Here is a 19189-nt window from a genome sequence, read left to right as displayed (position 1 = left end):
AATCAACCAGTCTGCCAGGTTTGAAGACATTAGCCAGGTCAAGGGAAAACTTTGCAAAAGATATGTCAAGAAGGAAATTTGAAAGATGCCTGTGATGCTTACAGAAAAAAAATTCTTATGAAATTTTGTGATAAAAGCACTTGCCTAGGAAAATAAAACCAAGCCACGAACCGGCACACATATATACATACATATATGTCCATGTATATTAATATATCCTTTTTTCCCCCCAAGTTTTAGGGGCGGGAGCAAGAAACACACTAAACACCTAATAGGTACTGTTAGGAATTTGTTTTTGTTTGGTTGGTTTTTGTTGTTGCTTTTTAAATTAATAAAGCGAGAAGGAAGCCTCTGCTACTACCTCAAGAATTAGGGTGTACCGAATGTTGTTTGTGCAAATGGCAGGTTCTGTACACGAACCCTGAACTGCACTCTACGCCACCTCATAAAATGTCCCATAGTTCATAGCTGTCTACAAAACAGGAACATCCGGTGGGCTTCAAACTCTATCCCGCTCAAGTGGGCTTAAGAAGAGATATGAGTTAGAAACCCTGCAATGTTCTTATTCAGTGAATACAGAGAACACGGGAGCCCACAAACAGAGTGCATGGAGCTAGTGTGAGAACAATTTCCCCCAAAGAAAAGGGGGTTGATTTTTACAAACTCATTAACTCCCTCTCATCTAAAATCAAAGCTTTAATTACCACCCCCCAGACTCACAGAACTGTTACAAACAAAAAGGCAAAGAGGTAAGATTCCCCTCCTCAAACACAGCACTATTTTTTGAGCCCTGATGTCAGGGCTTTCTCACACACCCCACCTCATCTCCCAGTCATTACATCATTTTTCTTCATCGTCATCTATCACTCCCTGTCACCCAAGTATTTTCTAGAATGTAAACTTCATGAGAGCAGGGCCTTTTCTATTTTGGTTGCTTTGATTACAGACACAAAATATGATGTCTAACACATAACTGGGATTTGATAAATTCTTGTGGGCTGAGAAAGTTAGGCACATTTCCACTAAGCAGGACTGTCAGCTGATCCAAGTGTTGAGAATATGACCACTACCAATGCAGCAGCAGTGGCCTCTTCAGTTTAGAGCCTACGGTGTTTGTGAATTTCTATTTAGATATGTAAGTTTTTTACTTTGTATCTGCATTTCCACAGCTCACAACCAGTTGCTATCAACCATTATCCAATCTGAATGAAAGTAAGAGAACAGAGTTTCTTTAGAACCCTTTAAACCTAATTGCACAATTAAAACCCACTTTTAATAAGGGGGAAATAAGAAGGACCACTCAATGTTATCAAAGCTAATTTTTTTTTTTTTTTTTTTGGAGGAAAGGGAATTTAGACAGGGTCTCAAAATGCAGCCTGGGCAAGCCTTGAACTTGCAGCAAGCCTTCTCCTACTTACCTCCCAAGTGCTAGGATTACAGGTCTGAGCCAACATAGTGAAACTCAAATCTGAGCTGCTCCATCAAGGTTAACTAAATGAAAGAGTCTTCTTCATGAAGCCGCTTTCAAATACCGTGAGGTACTGTGAGAGCATTGCATCCCAGTTGGTTTGTAAAGTCCTCTTCTCTTGCTTATACATTTGTTTCTAGAATGTCTATCTGAGATGCCGACAAGAGCTGTTCTCTGAGTTTGGGAAAAACCTGAAGGTATTTGTATGAAGGTTTCACTTAGAACTCTCTCTCTGTCTCTCTCTCTCTCTCTCTGTCTCTCTCTCTCTCTCTCTCTCTCTCACATACACACACACACACACACACACACACACACACACACACACACATCAGAAGCTTAACAGGTGTCAAAAGCTAGGTTTAGATTCATGTTCTAATTTAATTTGTTTAACCATCATGTTGAGTTCTGCTTTATTTGTTCTAAGAAGATCCAGAAACAGGCATCCATGTAGATTTACTATTGAGGACACAGAGATATGAGGCAGGAGAAGGCACAACTGTCTATATTCACTCATTTAGTATCTGTACTATATACTGTGGATTGGGTCATATAACATTAGAACTGGTATTTAAACATCATGACTTCTGGAAAAAAAAATCACTGTTAGTGATGAATGTCATATTTGTGTGTGAAAATGTCTTAATCATTGACCAGGCATGATGCTTCTTCCTGTAACCCTGGTGCTCAAGAGGCTGAAGCAGAAAGATTGTCATGAGTTTGGGGTTTGCATGGGCTAGTGAGTTCCAAGCCAAGCTGGGCCGCAGAGTCAAACCCTGTCTCAAAGCAAACATTACAAGGGAACCATTGTTTTATACAGTTATTATGCACAATAGAAAGCTGTTATTAAAAAGGGAACTCCCAAATGCAAGGTGATTTAAATAAGTCAACAGCCAATATTGTCATGTAAAAAATATTAACATATATTTGAGTAAGATGAGTGTGAGTAAATAGGATTTTACCTCTGGGGAGTTCAGAACACAGTCATTGAAAATTTAGATGTGCTGGAGTTTTCTATAAAAACCCAGACCTTCCTTGCCTTTTTTTATGGCTACAGGAGTCTAAATTTTAAAAACTTCTTCATTTTTTATTATTGGACAGTTTCATACATATACGTGTGGAATTTTGGTCACTTATACCCCTTAATCCATGTTTTATTCCCCTATCTTCCACACCCAGAAACATTTATTCTTCAGAAAAAATATCCCCTCCTACTTTCATGTCTTGTGTGTATATGTAGTAACCCGCTGAGTTTAAATAAGGTAGCCTAGCTGTGCATGGTAGATTATATACTGGGGTATGGGCACTTGTTACATCACTAAAGCATATGACACCCTTCTCCCTTAGGGCTAGCATGGGCTAAATAATGACTAGAAGAAGGGGAAGTCTCATGAGCCCTTATCGCTTTCATGATGTAATTTTGACAGGCTCAGTCTTGTGCAGGTCTTACGCAAGTAACCATAGCAACAATGAGTTTGTGAATGCATTGGTGCATTATATCCAGATGACAGTCCCCAACCTCTAGCTCTTACAATCTTTCCATTCACCTCTTCCACAGTTTTCCCTGAGTTATGGTGGGAAGGAGTGATATAGATGTTCTATTCGAAACCAAAAACACGCTGGGCAGTGGTTGGCACATACCTTTAATCCCAGCACTCAGGAGACAGACAGGCAGATCTCTGTGAATTGGAGGCCAGCTTGGTCTACTGAGCGAGTTCCAGGACAGCTTCCAAAGCTACAGAGAAATTATCTCAAAAAAAAAAAAAACCCAACAACAATAATAATAGCAATAAAAAATAAAGCCAAGAACTCCACAGTTGTTTATTTTTGGCACTTGGTCAGTTGTGAGTCTTTGTATTAACTGTAGTACACTGAGAAAAGCTTGTCTCATAAGGGTTCAGAGCTAAACTCTCTATGGGTATAGAGATAAATATTGAGAAGGCAGTTAATACCATCTCCACTTAGCAAAATAATGGTAGTAGATTTTCATCTGGGGCCCATGGCCTCCCCAGCCTGTTCTTGGACAGGGTTACAGTATCAGACATAAGTTCTTTCCTGTGGAACAGGCCTGAAATCTAATCAGAAGTAGTTGATTATCCACATAACTGTCATGCCATTGTTGCGCCCGTGGGCACACATGGCTGGACTGGTTACTGTTGTGGTTTGAAGAGTGGACATCTAGGTAAGATCATTGATGATGTTTCCCCCTAGCAACCTGCACAGCACCTTCAGGCCAAGTTAGCCAGCCTAGAAGAGGCTCCCAGGTCAGGGCAAGCTTGATTTCTTTATGTCCTTTGACCAAAGTATGTAGTACCTTTATTAAAATGGTTTTGCCATCAAGTACTGGTGAGTAACCAAGAGCAACAAAAATGGTCTGCATTGTTTTGAGACCCTTAAGATCTCTGTGACTCATAGGGAAATCATCTACATTTGGCACTTGGGTTTTTATTAACCTAAGGTTTCTGGGAGGTATGTTATCTTCCTATCTAGGGCACCTCTAGTCAACCCCTACCCTCTTTTTGTTTTTTCCAGACAGGGTTCTCTGTGTAACCTTGGCTGTCCTAGAACTAACTCTGTAGATCAGGCTGGTCTCAAACTCACAGAGATCTGACTGCCTCTGCCTCCCGAGCACTGAAGTTAAAGGCGTGCACTACCACGACCTAGCCAAGTCCCCCTTTAAAGTAACATTTTATTTATTCTTTAAGTTCTTTCTTTTCTTCCTCCTTCTCCTTTACTGTTCTTCCTATCCAAGGCAAGGTCTCACTGTGTAGCCCCCGCTGGCCTGGAATCTGCAGACCAGGCTAGCCTCAAACTCAGAGAAATGTGTCTGCCTCTGCTTCCTCTGTGCCGAGATTAATGGTGTGCACCACGACACTGGGCTTCTTTTTTTAAATTTTATACAATGTATTTTGATCATATCCATCCATCATTATCTCTTTCCAACTCATCTTAATGTCCCCACTCTATCTCCCTCTTAACTTCATGCCGTCCATTTTTTTTTGTCAAAATCCTTTTAAAAATTATATGTATTTTAGTGTGTGTGTGTGTGTGTGTGTGTGTGTGTGTGTGTGTGTGTGTTCCTCATAGTTGTGGCTGCACACAGAAGAGGGAATTGGATCACCTTGACGCTGAAGTTACAGGGGATTGTAAGTACCAGATGTGGATACTAGTATCCAAATTCAGGTCCTCAAGGTGAGTAGCAAGCACACTTGAACTCTGAGCCACCTTCTTCTTGAGCTCCTTCTATTCTGCTTTGAAAAGCTTATAAATCAGTGTGTTTCTTTAGTGTTAATTATACCGCACCTCACTTCTGCCCTACCCTTCCATTACTCTCCACACTTAAGTCTTTCCCTCCATTCTTTCTCCCTTCACACCACCTGTGGGAGTTTGAATGTAATCACTTCCTGTAAGCTCATAGTGTGTGGCACTATTAGGAGGTGTGACTTTGTTGGGGTGGATGGTCTTTTATGGAGGAAGTGTGTCACTGTGGAGGCTGGCTTTGAGGTCTCACATATGCTCAAGCCACACCCAGTGTCTGAGTTCACTTCCTATTGCCTTTGGATCAAGATGTAGAATTCTTAGCTCCCTCTCCAGCACCATGCTTACTACCATGGTGAGAATGGACTAAAACCTCTGAACTATAAGCCATCCCAATTCCTTATAAGAGTTTCCATAGTCATGTTGTCTTTTCACAGCAATAGAAACCCTAAGACACCACCTATATTCTACTATCCATCCTCCCTTGAGACCTTTTTCCTCCACCTTCTAGTGGTTGTTCTCTAGTTTCCTGGCTTCTACAAGTATTCCAAATCAAACACAGAAATCTGAAATTTTGAAACCACACATGCGAGAACATGTGGCTTTTGTCTCTCTAGGTCTGGTTTAGCACAGGTCTATGTTTTAAATTAGGAGAGTATAAATAAATAATGCATAATATAATCAATGTAAATTCAGTGTTTTGGTGTTTGCTCAAAAGAGAAAACATAAGAATAAAGATGAAAGAGTAAATCCCAGGCTTGATTTCCCTTTTAGAGATAAATCTGAACTTCAATGCCACCTTGTATTTGACAAACAAAGGTCAAAATTAAAATGTTTTACGTTTTATTTATTCATCATTATTGTGTGTGAGAGAATGATGAGTGTGTGGGGGCATGTGTGACACAGTGCACATGTGGAGGTCAGAAGATAATCCTGTGGAGTTGATTCTCTTCTTCCATTTCTACATGAGCTCTGGACTCGAACTCAGGTCACCAGGCTTATGCAGCAAGTACCTTTACCCACTGAGCCATCTTGCTGCCCCCAAATTTAAGTCTTCTCCACTCTTTTGCTCTCTGGATTAAAAGGGTGGATCATCTGAAGTACGATCACTCATTCCTCTTTACAAGAAAGGCCAAAAAATATGTAAACTATTGTCTCTTCGCTACTTATGTCAGAGCAATACATGTGTGCTTTACATAAACTAACCATTTGTCTATTAATGTTTGCAAAGAGCTTCATAGACATAAAACATTTGAGACACTTTCTCTAGAGAAACATAGCATCTATTAGAAGAGTCAGACAAGGAAGAAAACAGTTGTCAGAGAAAGTCCTTTGTACTTACAACCAGAATGAAAAACAAAACAAAACAAAAACAAAAAACAAAACAAACCCTTCAGAGATGAGCATCCAGCCTGTTTTCCCTGATGTTGAAATAACTCTGGGAGGGGGAAAGCATTTCCAACAGTGTGAGGTAATCTTGACTGCAATCTTTGTTTCTATACTCTGTATTACTTGTCTGTCTACATGACAAGAGAGACAAAATAAAGTGGACAAGCTTTGAAGTGGGCAGCATGGCTATGTGTCCCCAGACACTGATTTCAGATGATCTCCCATGTGTCTACCAGGTGCAGTGAGATTTCTGGGAGCTCTGATCTCTGCATCATCCTAAACAGCAAGGGGATCACAGCATCTCAAGTACCAAACATCCACGTTCCTTCATTTCCTTCATATTAGAGGGTAGTGGTCACACAGTGCTCTTAGATTATCAAGTGTGATTCATTGTCATGAAGGCATGTTGGGATAGACTGAAACTTGGCTGAGAATCAATCATGATTCACACCACAACTACATTGCTAACCACATCTTTAGGCAGCATGGGGTGGATTTTCCTTCAAGAAATGCTGGTAGCTGTTTCTTTGCACTCTAGAAACCCTTGGGACACCAGCCCGAGACTCTTGTTAGGCTTCTGAACTTCTTGGGAAGGAAGGAGGAAGTGAGGAGATAAATATAATTAGAGGAGTAGAGAGAAGAATGGAGAAAACTTAATTCCTTTTAAATAGGAATTCCCATTTATTTCAGAGACTGGTATCTTTTGTAAGTGGTACCTAAGCCTTAGCTTTTCTATAACATTTATTACCACATAAACTCCATGACACTGATCTAAAGAAAAGAACATTGCCACTATAAAGACAAATTTCAAAGCAAGAACTGTATTTCCAATATTAGTATTTAATATGCACGTTAAGTTATCCCCACACAGCAAGGGATTTGAGGAGGAAGCATCAACACAATGGTAGTCACTTGCTTTTGCCCTGTGTTCATTGTTCTGATAGTCTCAGTCTCCCTCTGCAAATCCAGCACTTGAGCAAACCAGCCCTGGGTGCACTGAGAAGTAGCCCCCTTTCTTCAAGTCCCTGCCTGTGTGCTTAGCACAACCTGAGCTGAATCAGAACCAAGGTGTTGCAAGTCTCATCAGCAGTGCCCTGGTGTCTGTTTTAGCCTACCACTGAGGAAACCATGATCTTGTTCACCCAAAACTTGGTTGCATATGGCAATCTCATATTTGACTGCAAAATACCCCTAGTCTAGGTCAGGATCACGTCACATCCAGATGGCTACCAAGGTTTCTCTGCTGTTCTGCCCACTTCTACCATGCTGTGTCATAAACCCTTGAGCAAACCTCTAGAATTTTTACAGAACTCTACCCCTCTTCTGCCTACAGCCCTTCCTAGCTCTTACCAAGCTTTCATATTACCCTGTTTGATAATTTGTCCACTGTTCATGCATTTCCTCTACCTGTCTGTGAAATGGGGACAAGAGCCGTTTTTATTACCTCTGCTCACCAGCTTGGCCCACGGAAGTCAGGAACTTTTGTTGAATGGAGCTGTCAAAAGAGCAGAGTTGTTCTCATTCTCCTTTGAGTGATGACCACACAATCACATGACCACCGAGAACCCCTTCTCCCCCAACTGTCATCAGCCTGAACCAGTCTCCACATTTTAGCTGAAACTCTCTGGAGATCTGTTCATTGTGGTTCTCGATCTTAGTCCTCAAGCAGAGCTTCTGTTGGTATGTTTTCTGTGGAGACAAAAAGCACACCCCTGTGCTCCTTGGTTCCCCCACCCACCAGGAGCAACATTGCGATGACAACACCTACTCACTCTGGGAGCGTTGACCCATTCCTATAAAACCAATGGAAAGATCCCATTCATTCAAGTTTTGGCATCTTCTCTCTCTGCCAAGTGCTAGGTCTGTTCATCCATGGTAACACCATGTGGATTTGGACAAGTTTTTTCTCATGATGGGATATCCTATTGTTTTTAAAGAAAACAAATAGAGGAAACTGAGCTGTCTGGTGCTGATCTGACACCTACTGAAATTTGAGAAGGTTGTAACAAGACCTTATCACCAATTATAAGTTCTAGAAGCTGATTTAGCACTGTAAAACTATGCCTACACATAATGAAACATCCCCAGGACCATGCATCCTCAGGGAATATTATCCAATGCCCCAATTGGACAGTTTAAGCTAATGCAGCTACAATGTCCTTGGTTCACATGATAACTAAGTATAGCATTTACAGGAGGTCAGAAGGTTTATGTTTTAAACTTGGAGATTTTTTAACAGGTGAAGAATGAAAGAGATTTCTGCACAGAGAACTGGGTTTCAAGTTTTGTCTCCCTGGTACAATCTATGAACATGAAGCTGTATCTTCTGTCATTTCTAAAAATCCAATCCATTTCTGGATGGATGTTGTAAAACTATTGAATGCAGATATAACTGCATAAACTTTATATGTTTTTAATTTGAGGTGACCCTTTTGCTACAGTTTACAGGTGATATTTTCCTATTTAGACCTCAGAGCTATCTAAGGATCCGTAAATAAATAAGACCCATGGCAGCTTTAGTATTTGACAGTCAAAAGATTCATAGTCTTTCAATTAAATATGATACTGTTTGCCAGGAAGAATATGTTTTTCCATTTGAATGTCTGACAATTCTAATATTTTAATAGCCTAGGGAAAACTAGGGTAATATTAAAAGCACAGGGAAACTAATGTAAAAGGATGGAAATTCCTTGCAAAATAAAGGATGATTTTCTCAGATCTTAAAGAAGTTTTGTGTCCTGTCACACTGGATATTTACCTTACTAAAAACAGTGAGATAATCTTCATAAGAAATTAATATTGCACTATTATCTTAGGTTCCTGATAGACTTTAAGGAAGTAGGAAATACCCTAGCTTTCTTGCCCTTGGTGCAATGGCAACAAAAACCATGTGGGTTAACACAAGGAATAACTGAATATGTGGCTGGGGTGATGCAAATTTTAGCAGATTTTTTAAACTCTTATTTTAGAACAAGGTCAAGGCTGTTTCCTTGAGAGTGACCTTGATTGCAAACACCTCTTCATTTTTGACTCATTGAGGCAGGACTGATATCTCATCGTTATTTATCTTGGGAGAAGAGAAAGTGGTACACAGTCTGAAAGCAAAACACCGGAGAAGTTGGACTGACGAGGGAGGTCTAGGACTATAGGAGTAAGGTTAGGGGAAAGTCCAAACATGCTTTACAAATCTGTTTGAACTCTGTGAGACCACGTGTAGTTTTGCAAGCTGTTCACAAAGCAGTGACATGCCATATTCTGCTTTCTTCTCTGGGTTCTTATCTTTACTCATTCTCACACCATTTCTGTTTGCAACTGTATGCAGTGTTTCCCCAAATCAACTATATCAGGGTCAATGATAGAACTTAAAAGAAAAAAAAAATGGCTTTCAGAGCATGCTCTAGACTACTGAATCAGAATTTCCTGGGCTGAGGCCCAAGAATCAGTATTTTTCAAAGGTTTCCAAATGATTTTGACAAGCAGCCAGCTTTGAGAGTAATTCATGTAGTGGAAAGAATCTTATTTGCACCTGGGCTCAACTACTAGCTCCTCGAACAGCTTTAGACAAGTCAACTCCTGGGTCATCAGGAAAACAGGGGAAGTGATGGCTACACAATGGAGCCTTTGGAACTTTAAAAGGCCTTTCATATGAGATCCATTTCAATGTGACATTAATTGGTGGAGTTAGTCAGTTAATACTCTGCTGATGACCTAGAAGCCTACCAGAGAGGTTTTTTTTTGTTTGTTTGTTTGTTTGTTTGTTTTTTATAATCAGTCTTAGAAAAGGGCTTCAGCTTCCTCTCCCATGTTTAATTTCTTATGAAACTTGGCTTCTCCTTTCATCAGCCACCAAGGACAAGGGCATATGCAGATGAATCATGAGACCATTATGCCATCCATTCTAAAACCCTTCCAAGTTCATTGCTGCAAGAAACACTCAACAGTTAATGCATATTGTTTTTCTATATCTCTTTCCAAATTGCTAGTACAATTTCCATTTCTGGGAAATTACATAGACATGTCTGGATCCAGCTCTTTTATCTTTGCATTTCCAACTGTTCTGTTTTCCTTCTTTCTTCCCATCAAATTCTCATATTTTGACATTTTTAAGAGCAGCTCTTCCTTGATCTTTTCCTTCCTGTAATACAATGCATCGAAAAGAGCCCATTCTCCTTGGTGTGCTTTCCCTCCAAACACAAAATACTCTGAAGTTCAAATTATCTTCCTCTGAGTGAGTTAACATCACAAAAGCCTTGTGGTTTCATCCATCATAAACACGGGTGTTTTAAATGAACTCTGCTTCTTTTCTCACAAGGAACGCAGAAAAGTTGGGACAAAGTAAAGTGAAATTATAAAAAGAAAGATGTGTACTCAAATAGAGGGGATAAACTTGTGTTGTTTCAAGGGGAAGAATGCTTAAACTGTTTCATATCTATAACAAATCAGGAAAAAACCACTTTGGCCACTTGAAAAATCTGTTTCCTCTGATGAGTATTCACAAATTATATCCCAAGTTGCCCTTTCTCTTAGGATGGGGGCGGGACAGGGAGGCACCCTGCACTCAGCATCTGACCTCACTTCATTTGGGAATGTTGGAGCTTTTGGTCATGTGCCCAGTGATCTGAGAATATTAACGTGGTATTAGCTGCTGACAGTGTTTTCTATCAAATATCCATTGCAGAAGTAGAAGAAATACTATATTCACATTTTCTATCCCGCCTTTCCCTTAACAAAAATGCTGCAATGTGGTTTGAGTTGTGAATCTATTGAAGTCATCTTTGATGAATCAAGTCAAGACATATGTAAAAAGTGATTTGGGAAATTCTTCATGGGTTATTGGTACTGGGTAGAATAGAATATCGGGGTGTCTCTTCATTTTCTTTCTGGCTCTTCCATTGCCCTCTATCAGCCCCTAAGATCATCTGCTGCTGCCAGAAAAATAATTACTTCTTTCTCTGACTCTCTGAATATTATTGGCTAGTTGCAAAATAATTTGAGTTTTCTTCGATGACTGGAACCATCTCAATATGATAGATTATTCCTCTATCAAACACTCCGAAACAGCATCATTTAAGTTGGAATGGTCCTAACATTTGGATATTAAATAAACTAACAGCCTAACCAAAAAACCAACCAAAATAAAGCCAAGGCATATTAAAAGAGGGCAAAGACAAACTTCCATCTGCACATTTTTCATTAATGTCATTGGGCATTTGAGGCAGGAAGGAATGAGTCCTATGTCAAAACTAACAGCATAGCTGAAGCTTGGCTGATGTCTGTGCTACAATCACTTATTTTCTTTAGAGTAAGCCTTCTTATTTTATCAGACAGAAAGACTGGAAAATATATATTTTTTAAATTTTCATGATCATATCTTTCTCCTTTAAGCTGTTAAAGTGGATTAATGGCTAAACTGATCAATACAACTGGGCAGTGTACTGTCTCTTGACAGAAGTCAAGAAAACAACAGTTTGGCTTCATCTACATAGAAAATATAAATGGTAGTTGGCAGTCAGGAATCTGGAGGCAAACTAGAGTAACAAATAAAATGCATTCCCACAAGTCTCTGAGGGAGGAGGAGAGAAAAGCCTGTTTGCAGCTGCTGTTTCTATTACAAGAAACCATAGCTGCAGGCAAGCCAGCATCCCGTAGTCCAGACAATGGCTTTGGGGTGTTGCGCAGCAGCCTTAATGTTGTTGTCAGGGCAGTGACACCAGCTACCACTTCCTGACCTCTAGATTCCAGCCATGCCAGTGACCTTGAACTGAGTAAGTCCAGCCATGGATTCCTGTCTCATGCTTCTCCAAAACTTCAAATAATTGTGTTAGTGCCTAATGCCTCAGAGTAAATTCCTTTCATTTAAAAAAAAAAACATCAGAGTGAGAAGAACTTGTTTCTTGCACTGAAATCTCACTATTTCTAAGTTTGACATATAGACTGGGTATTAAAAGAGGTACTTATTATAGTGAATTTACCGTCACATCAATTTCATGAAGTAAGTGTGGCCATACTCACTTATTTGTCAGATGAAAGAGCTAAGATTCCATGAAATGAAGGTTCTCTGCTTATAAGTTATGCATCTTCTAAATCTTAAAACTCAGGACCAGTGTGAATCTAATTACAAAGTTTTGTGTCTAACTGCTCCACTCAAACGGCAATGATATAAGATTAAGTATAAGTCAATCATTTGCCATTTTTTTTGTTGTTGTTCACTGTGTTATACTATAAGCTCTTTGAGGTAAGCCACCATATCCTCTGAATTTTTGCAAAAGACTCACTCCTGTGCTGATCAGTTTTTATTGTCAATTTGACATAACCTAGAGTCACCTGGGAAAAAGAAACTTCTAATGGGGAATTGCTCAGACTGGCCAGTGGCCATGTCTGTGAGAGACTGTTGTGTCATTTTTATAATTATTTAACTTTATGTGCATTAGTTTAAAAGTGTCAGATTCCCTGGAACTGGAGTTTAGACAGTTGTGAGCTGCCATGTGGGTGCTGAGAATTGAACCCAGGTCTTCTGGAAGAACAGTCAGTGTTCTTAACTGCTGATTGCATATCTCTATTCCTTTGAGAGGATGTTTTGATTGATGATTAATGTATGGCCCAGTCCACTGTGGGCAGCACCATCCCTGGGCCGGTGGGTCTAGACTGTACAAGAAAACTAGCAAAGATGATCAGGAAAGCAGTGTTCATCCATGGTGTAAGCTCTAGTTCCTGTTCTGACTTCCCTCAGTGACAGACTGTGTGACCTGGAAGTATAAACCAAATAATCCTTTCCTTCCCACTGGGATTTTGGTTATAGTATTTGGTTGTTGTTGTTGTTTTGTTTTGTTTTTTATCACAACAACAGAAAGCAAACTAGGACAGCCTCCCAGTCCCAGAACACAGCTCAGTATTTAGTATCTAGAATATGTCCTTGACAATCGCTACTTATATGTGAAATGTTGTAACAAGGATAGTTACAACAAAAGAAGAAAAAGTCATCCAAAGCCCTGCTTCTGGAGGATTACTGTAGTCACCAAGTGGATTTTGTTGACCTGTTTCCCACTTCTTGGGTCTTTCATTGTAACTGCCAGTGCATATATTTCCCTGTGCAGGTATAGCTTTGATTTCTGCTGGGAAGAAAGTCTAGCAACAATTTCTCCTACCATACTAAATGTATCAAGCAACAGGATGCCCAATATCTCTGAATAAACTACCAGATATGTTTATCTGAGCCTTCCTGGTAGCAACTCTTAAAAGATTTTCTTTACATCATCTAAGTTGATATCTTTCAAGCCCCAAATTCCAGGGCATTTTTCTTTTCTTTTTAGGATTTATTCATTTATTGTGTATACATTCTGTCTGCATGTATCCCTGCAGGCCAGAAGAGAATACCAAATCTCATTATAGATGGTTGTGAGCCACCATGTGGTTGCTAGGAATTGAACTCAGGACCTCTGGAAGAACAGTCAATGCTCTTAACCTCTGAGCCACCATCTCTCCTGTCCCCAGGGCATTCTTCTACTAGAATCTTTACAACATCCTCTCTTGGTCACAGACTTTAGAAGCTGAGGTATAACACCCCAGATTCTCTTGCCAGTGTTCTCCATGGACTCCTCTGTTCTCATTGCCAACTAAGTTCTCTTTCATTAAGTGCTTATGATGAAGTTTTATGGTTCTTGTTTTCTCATGGGACTTTTGAGCAAAGAAACCTACTTTGTAGGAACATGTCAATAACAAATTCTTGATAAAGCCTCTTTTCATTTCTAGAAAAATGAGACAAGGACCATGAAGAACAAACGTGCTATACCCAAGCCATGGGGAAACCAGGCCTTGTGTGATTTCACATGCTACTTTTTTTCTAGATACAGTCCTACTTAGGTATATCTGGTTTTCAATAAAGCTGCTGAATAATGTCCAGGAGGCTACCTTTGAGAGGTGATTGCTCACTCCCCTGAACTCTCTTTGCAATGCTCCTACAACCCTCCAAGTAAGCCCACAATTGATTGGCTAGCTTTCCCCAATGTCTATCTCCAGTAATTTCTAAAGTGATTGCTAAAGTGCTTGATACAAGTTAAGGACTCACACATACCCTGCATAGTGTCCATGTGACTATTGGGTATCCCATGGTCAGAGAAGTGCCAACTGATGAAACTTCATAGTGGAACCCGACACAGTTCCATCCTTAAGATCAGAGCAGGATTGTTCACCATACATCCATGCACAGTTTTCCTTGGAATGCAGCAAATAGAAGTGTTTAGATGGACCTCTGCAGCTTTACCTTAGAACTGTTTCTATGGGGCAATAACTTTGGAAAAAAGGGCGTTTCTTCGTTGGACCATTCCCAGAAAATCCTGAGAGTCATCTGCATGTCTTAAAGCCAATTTTGGGGGCCATACCATAGCACCCTTACAGTGTGTGTGTGTGTATGTGTGCATGTGTGTTCCTGTGTATGCAGATGCACGTGTGAATGTATGTGTGTGTGGTATGCATGTGTATATGTCCGTGTGTGTGCACGTATGCAGGTGTGTGTGTGTGAAGCCAAAGATAGCTGTCACGTGTGTTCCTATAACCCTTTCCACCACTTTTTAAGGCAGGGACTCTCAATGATCCCACAGTTCACTTACTGGCTAAATTGGCTAGCCAGTGAACTCCAGGGATTCAAGTGGCGCTGCTCCCAGCCCTAGGGTTACAGATTGTCACCACACCTGCTTTCACCACATAGGAGCTGGCGACCTGAACTCAGGTCCTCAGGCTTGTACAGCACTGCTTCTTACTGACTGGGGTATCTCCCCAACCCCGACCTTAGTTTTCATTTGTTTGTTTGTTTGAGACAGCCTCTTGCTTACCTGGAACTTACCAATGAGTCTAGGCTGGTTGGACCACAAGCTCTAGGGACCCACCCATTTTATAGTACTGGAATGACGTGCATGCCACCATTCTTGACTTTTTAACCATGGGTTTGGGAATCAAACTTGGGTTTTTATGCTTCTGTGCAAGCACTTTACCAACTGAGCTACGAACCCATCCTTCTCTATATATAACCTAAGGTGATGAACCTTTTACACGTTTTTCAAAACATTCCTTAGCGTTCATTCATTTGGCACACAGGTATTGCTTTTGGAAAGCTCTCTGGAAGATCTCAAGCTAAAAAGAAACACAAGACAGAGCCCATGGCCTCAAGGAGTTAGAACATTTGAATGAGGCAAACACACAATAAGGAAGCAAGCACTGTATAGCAGCAAAGCACTGGATGCTGGAAAGAATAAATTCAAGGGACTAGTGAAAATAGAGCAGTTTTTAACATAGTGTTCTGCAGAAAAGGTTGCTGACATGGAGAAAAAATCATTTTTTAAAAAATCTAGTGCAAGGCAATGATTTTTAAAGCCCCTGATGTCAAGTAATCTCTATCATTTCTTCCCATAGTCAAGAAATTTTCCCCTTTCCAAACTCTCCCATCCTACTGGTTTAGGATACAAACTCTCTTCTGTCCTATCGTTTTGCACACACATTTCCTGGGTTAAAATATCCATGTCTTTCCAGGCTTTGAAGGTTGTCTTTCTATCGTTGTAATAAATATTTATAGAATTAACTTACTAAGAGAAAACATTCACTTGGCTTCACTGTTTGGCTACTTTACCCGATGACTGGTTATACCCACTGCCTTTGTTTTTAGCAGCATGTCATGATGGCAATGTGGGGCAGAATGTGTCTAAGAAGCAACAGAGAGACAGAGGATGGGCAGTTTCCTTGAGGGCACATCCTCAACAACTTGAAACCTTCCCAGGAGACCTCTCAAAAAGGCCACTACCTATTAAATGCTAGGTCACTTCCCAATAACAATACATGTGGGAACGAAGCTTTTAATACAGGCATTTGTCCAAAACATAAGTGCTCAGCTTTCTTTCCTGATGTGTTTCCTCTGAGAAGCCTACTGCTCTGTTCCTGCTCATTCCCCTGCATCTTTTTGTCTATTTTTAATTGAGTCTCACCTTGTAGCTCAGACTGACATGGAAGTCACAGCAATCCTCCTGCCTCATCCTCCAGTGCTGGGATTGCAGGTGTAAGTCACCATGCCAGGCTGAACTTCCCTTCCTCTGAGTCTTAGACTTCACAGATGTATTTCCTCCATGATGTCTACCTGTGATCAGCCTCTACACCATGGGTATGGGATTATAAATCATTGTGTGTCCCCCATGGCACAGTCTTGATTCACTAAACACTGTGTAAGTCTTATCTTCTTACAGAGAAATCCCAGTTTTCTCATTGTAAGAAATTGGGTGCTCAGTGGAAGCCTTTTCTAATGCCAGTGTCTTCCATGTTTGGAGCAGTGTGTTTCCTTATGGAGCGGAAGCAGGAACTCTGTGCGGCAGAATTATGGGTTCTCTTTGATTATATATGGTAAGATCCTACTGTCCTGGAATAAGTTTGCGGGATAAATCAAGTCTGTCTTTACTGTTTTAAGACTAATTTATCTTTATTTTACGTGAATGTGTGAATGGCTGCCCTCATGCATGACTGGTACCTGACCACACTATATCAGATAACCTACACCTGTGCTTGGGCATCCATTACTAATCAGTTGGTGATCGGACTGGGGTACTGAGCTAAGACTGAGTCATGGTAACTCCCATTCAGAGCATACTACATTATATTTAGAAGTAGGGAAAAGTTCTATTTCTAGAGTCTTACAATTGCATCATTATTACAAAAGTAAAACAGCACAACAGATGAGACCTTCTGACACCTAAGAACAGCATACTTCTCTAATGCTGCTGCCAGGAGTCAGTGGGAGGAAGGATGACCCACTGGATGGAGAGTCCACTGTCCAATCCACATGAACACTCCATGTCTGAAATAAATCAATGATTCTTTTATATTTTAAATAATTTTTCAAGCACATAATTGTCTTAGTGATAGATAGTTTAAAATTTCCTTCCTGAGAAAGAAGTATAATCTGTCTTTTGTCTAAGTTACTGCTGCTTTCCTCACATCTTTTAGTAGAGTCCCCCCATTCACCCTCCACCAAACACACAATAAACCTAGACTTAGTATTCTCTATGTTGGTATATGAAGAAACCTCAGAAACAATGTTAAGACCTGTATTCTTCCCTACTGTCCTCACTCTTACTCTTCTGCTAAACCTCACTAACCCACCAGCCATCCAATTAATGGGGTTAAATGATTAACCATACCACCCCATATCTACCTCCTGTCCCCACTCACTTACCCTTCTCTTGGGAGGACTGTTTCCAGAGCTCATAATATCATTAGTATTTTTTGTTGCCTGCCTCCTTTTCTGCCCTCCAGGTCCCTGTATGCTCAGGCACCTTAATGACTGCTGTGTGTTCTATAGCAGATGCCTAGCTATAGCTATCCCCTGGGTCCTACGCCAATGCTGGCTGAAATCTGTAGCATGTGCTAAGGAAACCTTGTAACCATGAAAGCTTTCAAAGGAGTTCAGAGAAGTAACCATGTTTCTGTTGCCTTGCAGGCTTAATGAGGGAATAGGATTCTTGATCCAGGATGGCCATGAGGTGTGCAGTGACTGGTCATGCTGCCACTTGTGTGTCGGTCATGGTGGAATGGTAGATGATTCCAGTTTTCCACCTCCAGATAGCTGCACAACTCCAATAAGACCTTAGTTCCCTGGTAGAAACACTTTTAGGAATCCTATATATTCTGGAATATTCTATATCATAGTGACAAATACATTTTAAATAGTCACTCCTTGAAGATTCAGCCTAATGATTCATGTGGTAGGAGATAAGAGTAGTTTCGGCAACAATACATACAACAGAAAATATTGAACAACTCTCTACTCCCTTCCCCCCACCCCAGCAGCAAGAGCAAATTCTCTTCCAGAATGGCCCCATTGTATCATCCTCTGGAGCTGAGGCTTCACCAGCCCTAATGCTGTAATATTGCATCCAGGGTCCTTGAGTGGGCTGGTACCATAATCAGAGTTCAATCAGGGCAGTCCTGACAGTGCCTGTACAATATACTTCTGCCTAGTGTGCCAAACATGTTCTTCTTTTGTTCTCTAAATGTCCCTGGGGTGATTAAAACCACCTCCCTGAATTCAAAGACCCTTGGCTGTAGTACTATGGAAAGACTGATGATAGAATGGGTGGTAATGACCCTTCTCAGCCAAGGAAGAGCAATGTCTCTGCTGTAGATGTGGTCCAGGGCCCACCTGGAAAAGCACATCCCTTTCAAGTCTATTAGTCTAATGGAAGTCCCCTCTAAGTTTCCTTCCTCTAGTCACTCTGGCCCTTCTCCATCCAATTCACTTCTCTCCAAACCAAATTTTCATCCCAGTGAGATCCTGTGGCATATCCTTCCATGATGGCCAAGGAAAACGGTTACCATTAATTCTTCATATCCATATGCATAAAGATTTCTACCTTATTTACTATATTTCCAGACCAATGTTTACCATAATCTTGGGTTACTGTTGAGCCTTACCTGTGTTGTTAGTGTGGAAAGTTCCAAATATATACAAGTAGACAGGAAATCCTAATGTACATTGAATCCAGCTTCAACAGCTATAAGTATGTAGCTAATTTGATTAATCTAAATCTACAGTTCCTCCCCATCACTATTCATGAATCATTATAAAGCAAATATAAATACCATCGGCACAAATATCAATAGACATCTCTAAGACACAAGAGTTCTTTAAAAGATTGCCATAAAATTTTGCAATAACCAAATTGCACCAAATACTCAGCAGTGACTCATGCTTCTCCAACTGTCTGATAGATAGTATTGTTTTACTTGAATCAGGAAACAAAGAAACACCTACACAGATTTCATTTGGCTCATATTTCTCTCAAGTCCTTTAAAATTTACAGCATTTCACAGACACAGGGGTGAGAAGTGCTTCTTGCCCTGGAAATCCTTCCATTCTGGATGTTGCTGATTATTCCTATCATGTGTTGAATATTCTCAGTCCTAGCATATGTGAAATGGGGATCATCAAATTCATAGCATTGCCACTAAAATTAGATAGTCATGCATGTCAGTTTGCTCTATTAAGCCTGAAAATGATTTTTATACTGTTATTTAAAAAGAAAAAAAAACTTCACAAGTCAA

Source organism: Phodopus roborovskii, unplaced genomic scaffold, assembly GCF_943737965.1.
Source record: "Phodopus roborovskii unplaced genomic scaffold, PHOROB, whole genome shotgun sequence".
NCBI lineage: Eukaryota > Metazoa > Chordata > Mammalia > Rodentia > Cricetidae > Phodopus > Phodopus roborovskii.
The sequence above is the reverse complement of the archived record's forward strand: the minus strand, read 5'-3'. Positions refer to the sequence as shown.